This window comes from Capsicum annuum, chromosome 6, assembly GCF_002878395.1.
Source record: "Capsicum annuum cultivar UCD-10X-F1 chromosome 6, UCD10Xv1.1, whole genome shotgun sequence".
Lineage (NCBI taxonomy): Eukaryota > Viridiplantae > Streptophyta > Magnoliopsida > Solanales > Solanaceae > Capsicum > Capsicum annuum.
The window spans coordinates 170,050,073-170,065,845 of NC_061116.1; the positions used below are offsets into that span (position 1 = coordinate 170,050,073).

The 15,773-nt window shown below is 27.3% G+C and overlaps 1 pseudogene; it reads right to left on the reverse strand.

The window, feature by feature from the left end:
• Positions 1-342: 342 nt before the first annotated feature.
• On the reverse strand, positions 343-6,712 carry LOC107874079 (annotated as a pseudogene).
• Positions 6,713-15,773: the final 9,061 nt, after the last annotated feature.

A 15,773-nucleotide genomic window follows, 5' to 3' on the forward strand; every position in this document is an offset into this window, starting at 1 on the left:
TGGTTGAAAATCTTAATCTCAAAAAAAATAACAAATGTGAAAATTAATCTAAAACTGGTAAAGGAGGTAACCATAATTATTAGACTAATTAGGGGGCGAGAGGGTGTTCACCCGACCCCCTCTTCAAAAAAGTTACATTGTACATATAAGGTAATCTTTTTGTCTTGTGTGTATACAGAGGTCTTAAATTGTCTAAACACAACACTAGAGATTGGTTCAGTGGTTTATGGAATTTGAAATTCACTTTGAGATTTCAAATTCAAGCCCTAGTATAGCCCTAGATGTACTAGTTCATTTTTCATTTTCCGAACCCCTTAGTGAAAATCCTAATCGGTCGTTGACTTCATAATGCACCCACAGCTTGGAACCTTGGTTCTTTAGGAAGGAACTTTTGCTCATTATAAACATTCATGTAATTCCCAAACACAAAAGTTGGATGATTAATACTACTAGTTAATTTCACTTCTTTTTCCTTAATAATATCCACAAGTAGCTCTGGTGCTGGAGAAATGGTGGCTTTCAATGAAGGATTATAGAATGGAAGCAGTGGATCTCCTATTCCCATCTGGTTTTGACAAAACACCGTGCCAAACACTCTTGTATTTCCCATTGCTAAGCACTTCAATTTGGTCACCTGCATGTGTATACAAAGATATGGAATGAGCTTAATTGATGTTGAATCTAACATAGGCTAATTTAGGAAGTTACTTTTATAATATGCTGTACTAATCATTTAGTCATAGCATTCTTTGTGGCACAATTGTTTGTTTTCGTTATTCAATCTACCAAAGTGTTATACAAATAGATCATCGTGTCATATATGTGTCCTCAATTTATATAGCAGACAATTTGGTATATAGAATTTATATTTGTCTACCGAAGATTAAGTTGTTATTGTTCACAATTGTAGATGAAAACTTTAAAAAGTCATTAGAATGATGTAGCACAAGAACTAAGATAATTTGTCTTGATTGCAAAAATGGTAAAGCTTTAACTTCTCCTGCTAGTTTCTATTTCTACTATATATTATATATGAGTTAGGGGACGACCAAGGGTATTAATGTAATTTTATAGCTAGATGGTTCAATTATAGTCATCTCCATTTGTGGGTCGTTGTGTGGCTAATAACAATTTTTGTTATTTTAAATGTCAACTTATTCAACTATATTATGTCCAAAGTATTATTTCAAATAAATTTAAACTTATACAAAGATAGCATCTCTTGCAATCATATGTATTTTCAATTAAGGGGGAGTTAAATAAGGTTGTTGTGTTCATTCGACTCTTCCACAAAATATTAGATTGTTTATATAGAACTAAAAGTATTTTTTATTTTTATATGGTAGATGTTGAATTTTTTTATTGCTTTGTATATTTACTTTTTTATATCTCAAAAATTCTAAGTGAAAATAATAACTCCGCCACTATTTCCAATGTTCCAACTTTCTACATATTATTAATTTTTAGCCCAACAAATACTGTCACGCATGAAATTCTACAAGTAAATTTATAAAAAATATGTGGAATTAATTATGTAAATCATATCTTAAGAATATATAATGCAGTAATTTAATTTTTTTTTACTTGTAATTTAGTGGGCTAAAATTTATAATTGTTAACCTATCTCAAGATATTTATTTTTTTAATTATCAAATAATTATGTCAAAAAAATTATCGTTAAATCAAATAAATTTTTAATATATTGACATTTATAATTTTAATTTATTTTCTTGTATAGTTTCAAATAAAGTCAAAAGAAGAAAAACATTAAAAATAGTTGTTTAATTCAAGAGAATACATTAGGCCTAAAGTTAAAAAAAGCATTAGGGCATATTATATTTTAAGGTTAAGTAGGTAATTCAGTTGTAATTTATAGGTTTTATAAAATAAAAGTATAAAATGTGATCACTATTATCAATTTCTATTGTGTTTGATTAAAATAATTAATAATTATTTTTAAAAAATTAATTAAATATATTTAAAGTTGTAATATTGGGTCCATAAAAGGACCCTTAATTATCTAGTACTATATATAAGTGTGATCAAGCAAGTAGGTCTTGGTCGTCATGCCTGCTCGCTGGTCAAGGGTATTATAGGTAGTTAATAAGTTTGATACTTTAATAGTATTGTATTTGGCTGCTTTATATGTGTGCCTTTTTGTTATTGGGCATAAAAGTTGAATCATACTTTAAAAGGAATGATGTAGCACAGAGCTAAGATAATCCTGTCTTGCTTGCAAAAATGATAAAACTTTAACTTCTCGTGCTAGTGTATTTTATATGTATTGGGCATGATCAAGTAGAGATCGAAAATATATTATCTAAATTGTTAAATATATTTTATTAGATTCTCAATCCTGATATAACTATCATGGTTAGTACATATGTAAATTGTCATTCTGATTAATTAAAGGTAAGATCCTAGGATGGATCAAACAGGTTGAATGATGACAATATATATTAGTGAAATTATACGTTGATGAAATTCATATCTCAATATAGAGATTAATGATACATCTATTATGTCAAACCTTCCAAGTACATATGAAATAAATGAAGCATTAGATTTTTGAAAACTTAGACTAGCTAAATCATTATTTCTAGTTAAGTGACATGATGATGATCACCTGTGTTGATAACAATGGCATTGGGAAGAGGTAGAACATCGATCCATTGGCCATCTTTAAGGATTTGAAGTCCATCAACTTGATCATCTTGAAAGAGCAAAATGACACCACCAGCATCAGTGTGAGCTCTTAGACCATTCACCTTTTCTGGATGTGGACATGGTGGGTAATGACTCACTTTTGTCCCAAAAAATGCACCATTAATAATATTATTGTCCCCTTCATTGAAGGCTTTCTTGATGTCACCTTTTGTTAAAACTAAGTTTTCATCCATTACTACCATCACTTTCTCTGCTAGCTTCTTCACCTCTGATCTATATTCTTTCATTGTTTTTCTATTATTTTATAAAATCAGATAAATTTTGTCATGCACATATTTACCTGAATATAAAAGAAAAATTATTTTGTCACATTGAATAAACTTGCAATCAAAGTGATTTTAATGTTTACTGTTATAGAGAGTAAATTAAAGTTCAGTACTTTAATGTGACCAAAAAAGTTTGGTGACCATATTGTCATTGTTTTACTTTTTAAAAACATTTTAAGATATCATGCAAAATGGGGGGAAGTATAGGGGCCCGATTGACCACGGATAGTCTTCATTTTTATTTTTTTTTGAAATCATGTTTGAACATAGAATTGTTAGTATAATTTTTTGGAATTCAATGCTTGAAGTTGCATTCCAGAATATTCTCCAATTTAAATTAGTAAACTTCAAATACTTGTTTGCACATTTTTCACTTTAAATCACCAATAAAAATGTAACATAAATCATTTTGAGTTACTACATTTTGACCCTTCAATCTTTCTCATTCAATAATAACTAACTTGTATTTCTTAGTAACGGTAGTAATAATTCAGCAATTACATATCATTTTGGCATTTGATTTTCTCACATGAATATATACTGGTTGTCCCTCTTTTGTGTCGAGTAAAATGATACAAACAAATTTTTTCTTTCCTATTTTCTTGAGTGTTGGATTTTTATTCTTGTTGAATTTCTTTCAGTTTCTGAATTCTAGTTAATACTAGAATAGCTTGTTAAATCCCGGACGATACACCCAGTGGCGGAGTCACCTTGTGATTAGGGGGTTCATCCGAGCCCCCTTCGATGAAAAATTATACTATTTCTATATAGTGAAAATTCTTTTTTATGTATATATAATTGATGTTGAATCCCCTTCGGCTAGTTCGTGTGTCTATGTTTTTTGATTTTGTCACAAGTGAACATACGAACTAACCGAAGGGGGTTCGACATCTACTATATATACATAAAAAATAATTTTAACTATGTATATATAGTACAATTTTCCGTCAAAGGAGGTTCGGATGAATCCCTAAATTAAGTATAGCTCCGTCCCTGGATACACCTATACCGGATAAAATATCTTGAGGACAGTGTCTGACCTCAAGCTTTGGAGAAATATCTCAACAAGTATCCGTGATATAATATTTTTCCTAAAATTTACAGTAGTTTTTATGCGAACTTTCAACCTAATACAATTCTCTTCTTTTATCTAGACTTGAGAAGATGAAAAATTTGAAAAAAAAAAAAGATGTAGGAACATTCTTTTAAACTATCAAATATTAGTTTTTAGGTCTCACTGTCATGTGTGAGGTCGGGCAAAGCGGGGTAATTAAGTTTGAAAGATTCATTCAAATTCTCTTTTGTGAAAAATTATACTTTATATATATAGTTAAAATTATTAATTATATGTGTTTATTTTTTTATATTTGAAGCGTATGATGAAAATTCAAGTTCCGCGCCACTAATTGAGGTGTTATCAATATTGTTACTGCATTGTCGAGTTGTGGGAAGACAGACATCAAGAAACTTTCATTTCACTTGTATGTACATGCACCAGTATATGATGACCCCTTTATTTCATTTTGACTCTCGGGTGACAACTAGGCTGAACGAAATCGAACTTCAAATTGAATTAAATTGTAAATTGAGTTAATTGAAAAATAAATTTGACTAGGGATTTGGTTTGCTTTGGTTTGGTATTGAAAAAACCATTTGATTATAATTGAATTGGTTTGGTTTTAGCTACAAAAAAAAGTCAAATCGCATCAAACCAACCCGATATTATGTTTATATCATTTTAAAATATTGAATATATAAAAATATTATTGTGATGTAATTTATAAATCTTTCTTAAACCTTTTCATTTTTTTATCTTTCAACATATTATTTTAAGTTTAAACTTAAAATTTTGAATGATTCAATATAGATCTCAAATAAAATCTAGATCAATACTAATGCTAACAAAAATATTCAATCAAACACTAAGGTTGCATTTGTTTTTATTGAGATTCAGACGTCTGAATCTCAATGCATATATGAATGATTAAGATATTGTCTTCAGATCTGAAAACTGAATGGTTAAGACTATATATTTTTCAATAGTTGAATATGCAAAATTTATTTATTTGCATATATAATAAAAATGTAATTCAAATAAAAAATAGTTATATATTAGAAAAATATTTAATTTAATACAATAATATTATTATTTGATTGAAAAAAATATTTATATTTGTTAGTGATAATGGAGATGGTTTGTTATGGCGGCAGTGGTGGTAATGATTTATGTTAGTAATTAGTAATGTTGGTGGTGATAGTTGTGATGGTAGAGGTGTTCGGTATTGTAATGACTGTTATGATGGTGGTGATTGGTAGTGGTGGTTGTAGTGATGTGAAGTTAGTTGATGTTGGTAGTTGGAGGTGTTGATTGTGATAACTTAAAAAATGAATACATGATTGTTGATGATGTGTTGGTGGTAGTTGGAGATGCTGTTAGTTGTGATAATGGAGATGATTATTATCGGAGATATATCGTAGCGATGATGGTGGTTGAAGCGATGCTAGAGGTGGAGACACCGATAACGGTGGTGGTGACCAAAAAATGTGTGGATGATGATGATGTGTAGTGGTAGTTAGCGATGGCTCTGGTTGTGATTGATGAGTTGGTTAGTGTTGGGATTGGCCCGATAGTGGTTGATGATGGTGTTGATGTTGGTGGTGTTGGCATTGGCATTGACATTGACGGTGGTGATAACGACGGATATAATTAAAATAATGGAGATGGTAGATATGGTAGCGGTTGAAAATAGTGGTTAGTAGCAATTATGATTGTGAATGGTGGTTGTGATGGTGGAGGTGGTAGTTGTGGTGGTGGTTGGTGGCTAGGTGGTGGTTGAGAATGGTGATGGTGGCAGAGGTGGTTAGTGATGATGACTGATGATTATGGATAGTGGTGGTGATTATTATCCAACACAAGAATAACTCTTAATAATTAAGACTTAATTTTAGATCTGAATGATTAAGACCTATTTAGATCTCCATTAAGTGTAAACAAATGAGGTTTAAGAATGACATGCACTAATATTGTATAGCTATTCTTTAACTTTACATAAATACATAACCTAAATTTATTTTCTATTTAATATTTGGTCATGACTCATGCAATTAATACTTACTAGACTTATTTTAGCATGACTTAATATTTTTAAATTATGATTTTTTTTATCATAACTTATTAATATGAAATATTTGTTTATACAATTTTATTTTGTTGTTGCTGGAGTGTTTATTGTCATTATTCATTTCATAATTTGTGTTATTTTGTTAAGAAATACCTAAAGATAGTTGTGCCTTACAAGGATTAAGAAATATTTGAAGTACAAATTGATAATATATTTATATAAAGACTTTATCGTAAAAAACCCGAAAAAGTTTAAAAAACCCAAAAAAAATAAAAAATACCTCGAAGTTTATTAGTTTGGTTTGATTTCTAAGATTAAAAATCAGACACAAATAATTTGGTTTGATATATAAAAAATTTGAACCAACCCGACCATATACATCCTAGTGAAAACCAATAAAAAGAACTTAAATTATAGAAACACCCATATTTTGAATTTTGATCCAGGCATGAATTTTTACAATAAAAATGTGTTGCAAAAAAAATTAAAATACCTGAAAAAATCCCCATTCTTCACAACCTTTAGAAATCTGAGCCAAAGTGTGGCTCTCTCCTCTCCATCAAGTTTTGAAAAATCAATAACAAGAATAGTAGTCATTGTTAAGTAACAAGTGTTATTTCCCACAATAAAGTCGGATATGCAGAATCTGTCTATTACAATAACAACTTTAACTCGAGTTCAAGTATAAACAAGAACACAATGAAGTATCAAATACCTTTAACACAAGATCAAAATGACATTTCCAAGAGGTATATTTATTTTTCAGAAAAATAAAGATGAAACAAAAATTGAATAGGCCAAGTCATCCGAATTCACGAATTTTCCTTAAGGAAATAATCCCCCTCACTGTACCCGAGGTTGTGGAATTTTTCCTCCCAGGATAAAATAGCTAGCCAGACCAACAATAGCGCTACCTCAAACGGTTGGAATATCTTCGAACTCACAGAACATTTTGAGTGATCACACAGAATATTTTTGAGACAAGAAGAGAGTTTTTAATTTGAAAAATTTCGTATACAAACCTGTGGATGAAACCAGGTTTTTATAGCCACAAGATGCCTCTTCTGAAAAGTGGCAAAGGTTCATCTAAAAGGTGCAACCTTTTCTGAAAATTCATGTCTATTCGTCCAAACATTATCAAAACACATTCATCTAAAAGGTGCAACCTTTAGATGTTTGCGGAGATTTTAAAGAAATTTACCTTATCAAAAGAAAAGAGACTTTTTAGAGCAATTTATGCTGAAATTGGGTTTGGGGATTTTATTGAAGCTTGAAGATGAAATTTGGGGCTTTGCGCTCTGAGTTTTTTTGAATATGATATGTTCATTATCGTATTACAATACGCCATAGGTTTTGATCGTTGAACCTCATTTGTGCTCCTCAGAATAATTTGGTTTACATATTTTACCAACTCTGATCATCTCCCTTTGTACTCACGGAAATTGATTACACGTGAATACAATTGTTGAACTATTGAATAGGACACCTTTCCGGCAGCATATAACATATTTTATGCGCAGTTGTAGTTGTACGCTTACAAATTGCTTATTTGATTGTACTACTACTAAGGGTCCGTTTGAAATTGTTGTTGCAAAACTACTTATTTGAGAAGTATTTTTATTAAATGGCTTTTCAAAAAAGTGATTTAACAAAAAAAAATAATTTGTATTTGATAAATTTATTCGAAAAGTGTTTTTGATAATCAAATTATGTTTAGATAATCTTTTTCAAGAAATATTTTTTTGAGACAAATGACCAAAAAGGACATCTATCAATAACCTTTATTATTAAAATCAATTTATAGAGAAAATTTATTTTAAATATCTATGTTAATATTTTTAATTAAATTTTTTTTATTTAATTAAAAACTATGTAGTCTAAAATTTCCAATCAATATTTACATACATAAATACATTTTAAAAAAAAAATGGTGATATATTACTTAAATAATTTAAATATTACTTAAAACATCAAACAAAAATGAATACAAAAGTTATTTCATAAATTAAATTATTAAAAGTCAGCAAACACTATATTCATGCTTACAAAATCTAAACGAGATAATATTTGTTATTTGTTACCTTTTCTTTTGGATATGTTTTTACCGTTTCAATAGTAAAACTAAGTAACCAAATTCATATATGTATACTACCTGATGACAAATATTTAAAATAAAATTTTATCTATTATTTGTTATCTTTTTTTAATATATTTTTACAGTGTCAAAATTTACTAAGAATAAACAGTCATCATATTCATATATATACACACTATATTTTAACAAATATGTCACTTTTCATAAATTATTTATTTAAAATTAAATATTCGAGAAAAAATTTATATGTGATGTCAAAATACAATCTTGTAACGTGATTCATCTGTCAATTGTTATCATTAATAATAATAAAATAATTTATATATTCTTTAGTCATCATCATCAATGATATTTTTAAATTTATTTTTAAAAAATGAGTGAAAATAAAATAACAATATATAAATCATAAAGAATTATGACGTAAGTATGAAATGTAAAATTTTAAAAAGCAAACGTTAATCAAACTTGTAAGATATGTTAATTAATTAATAAGGTATATATATATATGTGCGTGTGTGATAGGGATATTTTTATCATAAGAAAATAATTTTCTGCTTCTAAATAATTTTCTGCTTCTTCTTCTGTTTTTTTTTTTTGTGAAGCAGAAATTTTCTACTTCTTCCCAGAAATAGAAAAACTGCATCTGCTTATTTTTAAAAGCACTTTTACAAGTTTATCAAACACATTTCTTTTTAAAAAAAATATTTTTTTCTCAAAATAAATGATTATTTTGAAAAATAAGCAATCCAAACAAGCTATAACATACTATGATCCATCCCCATCGTGGGGAAAGGTGGGTGTCCTCTGTTGCAGATATTTGTTTTTAGTATGCGCCTTTATGCTCCATAAGTGTGACTCAGAAAAATGACCCCTGAAATCAAATGCTCTCAACGATATTTTTTACTGTCTTTTATATTACGTCTCTCTGAATCTCCACGAAGGTTGCGTTTGGTTTATCTGCTTCTTATTTTTTTAGTTTTAGTTTTAAAAATTTTGTTGCTCGATACCAAGATTCAATTTTTGGATTGCTCAACCTGTACATGATATATTTACCTTAAAATGTCTTAAAAATCAAACTCAAACTTAAGATTTACAACCCAAAATCAATTAAGTATGCATCTCCAATAATAAGTCCATGATGGCTCATAAAATTGATCGCAGGATAGTGAGGATTTTTCTCTTTGACGTCATCTTTACTAGCCTCAAAGCAACAACTTATGTGAATCTTAACTGTTTTTCTGCTCCAGCATCAACTACCTTTGTTTTGAAAATATGTTTCTGATTGTCAAAATTTTAAATTTAAAAGCAAAAGAGAAAATCACAATGGTTTATTGGCCTGTTGGCATCGAAGGTTTAGATAGGTACAGTTAGTAGAGATCAACTGTTCAAGTGATCATAGATTTAGGTTAGGTGACTGTAAGAAAGAGAAAAAAACATTTAGGAATCCATAAATATTTGCGTAGGAGTTCAAAAATTGTTGGTAAGAACCTACTCAATTTTGATTAAACTAAATTCAAACGTAAAGAAAATACTTCCTCCGTCTCAAATTATCCGTCCTAAATTGAGATGGTATATTGATTAAGAAAAATAATTAATAACGTGGCTAGTTTACCATAATACCTCTATTAAATGATATTTACATTTTAATTTAAAAAAAAAGTAATTAATGCAAAGGATAAAACATGAAAAAAAAATTGTCTTAAAAAATTTGGGACGAAGAATTTGGGACGGTGGTAGTATTAGAAAGGTCTTAGTCCTTTAATATAAAAAATTTGAAACTTCAATTATTGAAAATAGTTACCGTAATTTGGTACAAATTCGTAAACTAAGTTGTTTGATACGTGTTATGATTGACCTCAATTTTTAATTATATTTAAGATTTCTACTTTTTCAAAAAAAAAAAAAAAACTTTCGTATTTAGGTAATTCTTTTTAGGAGAAAAAAGATTTTGAACTTCTATAAATTGAGTATACTTCTTTTAGGAGAAATTATTCTCTCTCAATTGATGTTTTTTTTTTAAAAAAATAAAATTGTATTTGTATCAGTCGTATGTATAATTTTAGCATATATCTAATTATTTATTTTCTACATTATTTTTTAAGTCACTTTTCTTTATTTTGATACTCAATTTCATACTTTTCTCCATTTCTTGGCTAAAGATTAGATTTAATCATATTATTCTAATATCTTACTATTTGTTGTTTTTTTTGCTTAATACAGATGGTAGATAAATATCGGTCGGCTTTAAGGATTTTTTTGTGTAAAGATAAGGTTTAATTGTATTGTTTTGATATCTCTATTATCATATTATTTTGTTGTAATTTAAAGATAATAAATGAATGTCGATCGACTTTGAAATTTTTTTTATATAAAGAATGAGTTTAATTGTATTGTTTTGATACCTCTATTACCTTATTGTGTTGTTGTAGTTTAGATGTGGCAGGTGAATATCGTCGGCTTTGAAATTCTTTTTTTATAAAGATTAGATTTAATTGTATTGTTTTGATATCTCTATTATCATATAATTTTGTTGTAGTTTATAGGTAGTAAATAAATCATTTGGGATATCATCTTCTTTGTATACTTTCACAAGTAAAGAAGACTACAAAACAATCAATTACTTAGAATAATAGTCAATTTTACTATCTTTCCTAGAAATTGACCGGAACAAGATGATTGTTGGTGTCAAAGGTGAGGCAATGGTGAAGTATAAGCACCGAAAGCTCTCCACCAAATAAGCAAATATCATCTTGAAGATTGTAGTAATTTAAGATCACTTATATTGGTTGATTAACTACTTGTTCTAGGTTGATGTTGGTCCTCTTTCTAGCCCCTATTTTTCAAAGGAACCTATTTCTTTTGAGGATGACAGTGATTGTAGTTTTAAGTAATTAGAATATGTTGTTTTAGGCCTTGTTATTTAGTAGTTAAAAATATTATAAATTTTGATCAATCATTCAGCAAAACAAGTTGATGGTTATTGTTTGCAACGTACAACTTCTTTTTATTAAAGCTTATTTGAAAATAAATACTTAATTTTTTAATCCAAAACTCGAAATCAAGATCTTTGATATGAATTATTATTGGATGCATTATAGCTCGAAATCAAGACCTTCAATATGAATCATTATTGAATGCATTATGGCTCAAAACCAAGACCTTCAATATGAATCATTATTGAATGCATTATGGCTCGAAACCAAGACCTTCAATATGAATCATTATTGGATGCATTACTTCACATTTGTTAAAGAAAAGTAATTATTGGTAAACTCACATAAGGTATTTTTCTGCCACTTTGAACTCCTTGAGATTTAGGAGTCTTTTTTATATTAATAATTAAATCCTGATCAATTAATTATTTATAAGTCCAACTTGTAGATATTAAAATTTGAAAAACTCTTAGAAAAGTGATTTAAATTTTTTGCCCTTCATTAAAAAACTTTGCAATAGACAAAACTAACTTTTTACTATTTTTGTAATATCTAAAACTTACAATCCATTTAAATTTAGTTATTAAATCTTTTCTGAATTATATACATCAAATTTTGGACTTTAAAATTAATTGAAATATTGCCTTAACTAAATATTTACAAAGAAAGTCAATTAATTGAAATGTGATCAGTTAAGAATACAAATTTGCCAGTTTTTTTAGTAAAACAACATATATATTTCTTTTTGCAAATTAATATTTTACTATTATATATAAGAGACAATCCAAGGACTTTGGTAGTCCTCATAAAAGTTTCTAACTTAATTTTAATCTTTTTAATTAATTATTTTTATGTCATAATTTTATCTTTTAAAGTCAAAACATATTTTTTATAGTTTACTTTTCATTACTTTGCTTTACTAAGTCAAATTTATTTTTTGTAGTTTGCTTTTCATTATTTTGCTTTACTACTATATATAAGAGAGAATGTGAGATTTTAGTAGTCCTCACATAAAGGTTTTTTTGTCAATTTATCTCTAATTTAAATTTTAATTACTCTACAAATTTTCATCTATTTTGATAAATTTGAACAATATAATTATAGGTCTTATTAAATGCTACAACAGTGAAGAGTTATGAAAAAATGATAGTGACATCATAAAAAATATTTATACAATCAAATTCCAAATTGATCAAAGAATTTATTGTGTTTCTATTTTGTGAAAAATTTTATTAATCTTATCTCAAATTATCATTTTTTTTCCTAACAAATTTATCATGAACAAGTAATTAAAGTATCTTGATATTTTCTTTATAACTCGGTGCATGCTTAATTATTAAATAGAAAATTATTTTTATATATAGCTAAAAAGTTTGAAAATTTAATTTTAAAAAAATATAATTTAACTTTCCAAATGTTAATGATATTAAATAATGAAAAATGAGAGTAGTTCTTTTTCACATTTTATGATGATGATTTTTTTAACAAAAAATGAGACTATCAACATTTTGTATAATTCAAGATAAAATAATTAATTTAATATGAAATATCCAAGCTTCATACATGTTTAAGAAATATCAATATAAATTTCTTAACATATATTTTTAGAGAAAAGAAACTACTAAAGTTAAAAAAAATTAGTAACTTTTCAATTTCTTTTGTATGGTTTGATATGAAAGAACATCTACAAAAGTATTTTGTTGAACCAATTCTTTTAATTATTTAAATTAAATTCAATCATTATTTATAAGTTAACTTTATTGATATTATCATATAACAATTTCCAGTATTAAATATTTATTATATTACCTTGAATGTCAGATTTTTTTTTTTTGTAATAAATGGATTAATTAATATAAGTTTAACTGGGAATAACTTAATGAAAATGAATTGAGAAAAAAAACGATGAAGTTAATTTAACATTAGATAAAACTCGATTTGGATCATTAAAATCTTTAATCTCCAAAACTATCAGTAAAACAAAAAGGAAAGTAGTGTTGGTGTATGCATGTGTTTGAAACTAAAGAAAAAATCCAAATTAAACTCTAAGAAAATTTTTTTTTTGTTCAATTTACATAAAATATTATTTGATTAATATTAGAAATATCGAGATATGTACGAACTATCGTTATAATTAATATAACGTCACAAAAATAAAATAAAAAAACAAGAATAGAATTAAGATAAAAAAATTACAAATATAAAGTTTAATATTAATTTTGGGCCCGGGCTTAGCATGAGCCAAATGCGACTAGTACATATATAAAGGAGAACTATAGAGGAAGTGATGTAACACCTCTCTGTGGCCTTCGTTCATATAAATCTTTTTTGTGGTTTTTTAAAATTTCCTCTTTCATTTTTTTCATTGATCAATTTGTTCAAAAAAATCTATCACATTTATTTATTTAATTATATTTCATAGGTTTTAAAAACATGTCTCTTGAACTCCCCTTTTTATGGATCAACTAATCTATAAAGAACAATCTTTAACTGTTGGGTGTACATTTTTATTTTCCTTCTTTCATATTTGATTTCTACTCTTGTTTTCTTCTAATATGAGTCAATCAATGAGAACTGCTAAATTATGATTTAAGTTGACAGTAGAGAATTTTCTTCCTTTTTCATTGTTGTTTAAGATAAATTTTTCATTTACAATGTAATACAATGTTCACGTGTGAAAGAATATGCATAAGTACTAATTACATGATGCATTTTGAATCTATCAGAAGGAGAAATTCATTTAGCTTACTACATTTTTAAAATATTTTTTGATTAATTGTAGTCTCCTTTTCAATTTGAGTTGTAGTTTAATTCTTGAGTTGTTTTAACTTATTCTATGTTATGTAAGTACCTTGAATACCAAAGGCTCAATCGGTATTGAGATCAAGGATAAATGAATCCTTATATTTTGTCGCAATATTGCAAGGAATTTGAATGTTTTGTTGTAGTTATTTCCATATTCATTTCCTTTCAAGTATGTTTCACTTTTTTATTTAATTTCTTAATTCTTTTGACGTGGTTTTTCAATTGTTCTCTATTAATGGCGTTCTTATTTTTTTCAACTCTTGCATCCTTATCGTTCTAGTCACAAATATATCGATATCTAATTAATTTTGGACGATCCAAGTAAGACAAAATCAATATTTACTAATGCCAATTATTTTTATTTATTATTGTATGAAATCTATAGTTTTAAAATCTCTATTTTCATATTTATACTGAGCTACTATTATAAAAACGGACTTATTTTAATATAACAATAGTGACATTCAAAGGAGAACAAAGATAGTAAATTTTTTGTTGATAAGAATTTAATTTAGATTTCAATGCTTTTGTATTTTGAAGTAGAAATAACTAAAGGTTTGACAACTAATCTAAAAACATACCAACATGGGTTGTGGTGTAGTGGTGGAATTACTCCACTCTTAATCAAAGGTTTCGGGTTCGAGCCTTGGGTATGGAGAAAATCATGTTAGGAGCGCCACCCCCAGAATGAGTCCTGCAGTGCGCGATCTGAATTAGTCGGGGCTCCAATGTGAGTACCGGACACCGAGTGAAAAACCAAAAAAAGATTAATCTAAAAACATGCACATGAATTTGATAAAGTTCTTAACTTTTCCCTTTAATCGGTATCTTTATTAATTTTATTTTTAATAATTTCGAAATTGCCAACTCAATCTCTCATGTTTATAACCTTCAAAAATTAATTTCTAATTTTGAGATATTTTACTTCATGAAAAATATAACACTATTAAATCTGAAAATTTAAAAATGAAGAAAACGAGAAAAAAGGTCAAAGAAACAGACATTTCATGTAGTTTTATTAGAGTTTGTTTATAGTATGGTATAGTTAGATTTTGAATACACACACGCACACACACACACAAACATATATATAAATCACTATTATTTCTTATATGTTATGATGACTTTTTCATTTTATTGTAGCGGTTACTGTATCCTTTTCAATTTCTCTGCTCTTAGTTTTGTTTTTAATTATATTCATAATTGTCAACATAACCTTTTATGTTTATAACCTTCAAAATTGTTGCACAAGTTTATGATACTTCTCTCTATAAATAATTGACAGTCTTTCACTAAAACTCTTAACTTTCACCTATAATTATCTCTATTAGTTTTGTTCTTAATGATGCTCATAATTGTCAATGCAACATTTCATATTTATAACCTCCAAAATTGATGTATAAATTTATAATACGTCTCTCTATAAATAATTGACTAAAATTCTTAACTTCCACCTTTAATTATCTTTATTGGTTTTGTTCGTAATGATAATTGTTTTGACCAAATTTTAACTTTTTGAGAAGAGTCGCCACTTAATTTTGAAAAGGAATTAAGAAACCTTTAAAAATACTTTCAAACGATTCAAAACAGGAAAATCATTTTAAGTTAGAGATTCTAGATAAGTGGTTCCTATTAATGTTTTAGGAAGGTGTTAGGCACCTAAAACGTCCGCTAACTTGCGGTTATCCAGACTGTTTGAAAAATCATCTTTTGATTAACTTTGAAAAGATTAATTTTGTCGAAAAGTGATTGATTAGAAAAAAGTTTTTGCAAAAATCAGCTAGGTTCGCAAGAAACACGTAAAACAAACAAGCATAAAGAAGAC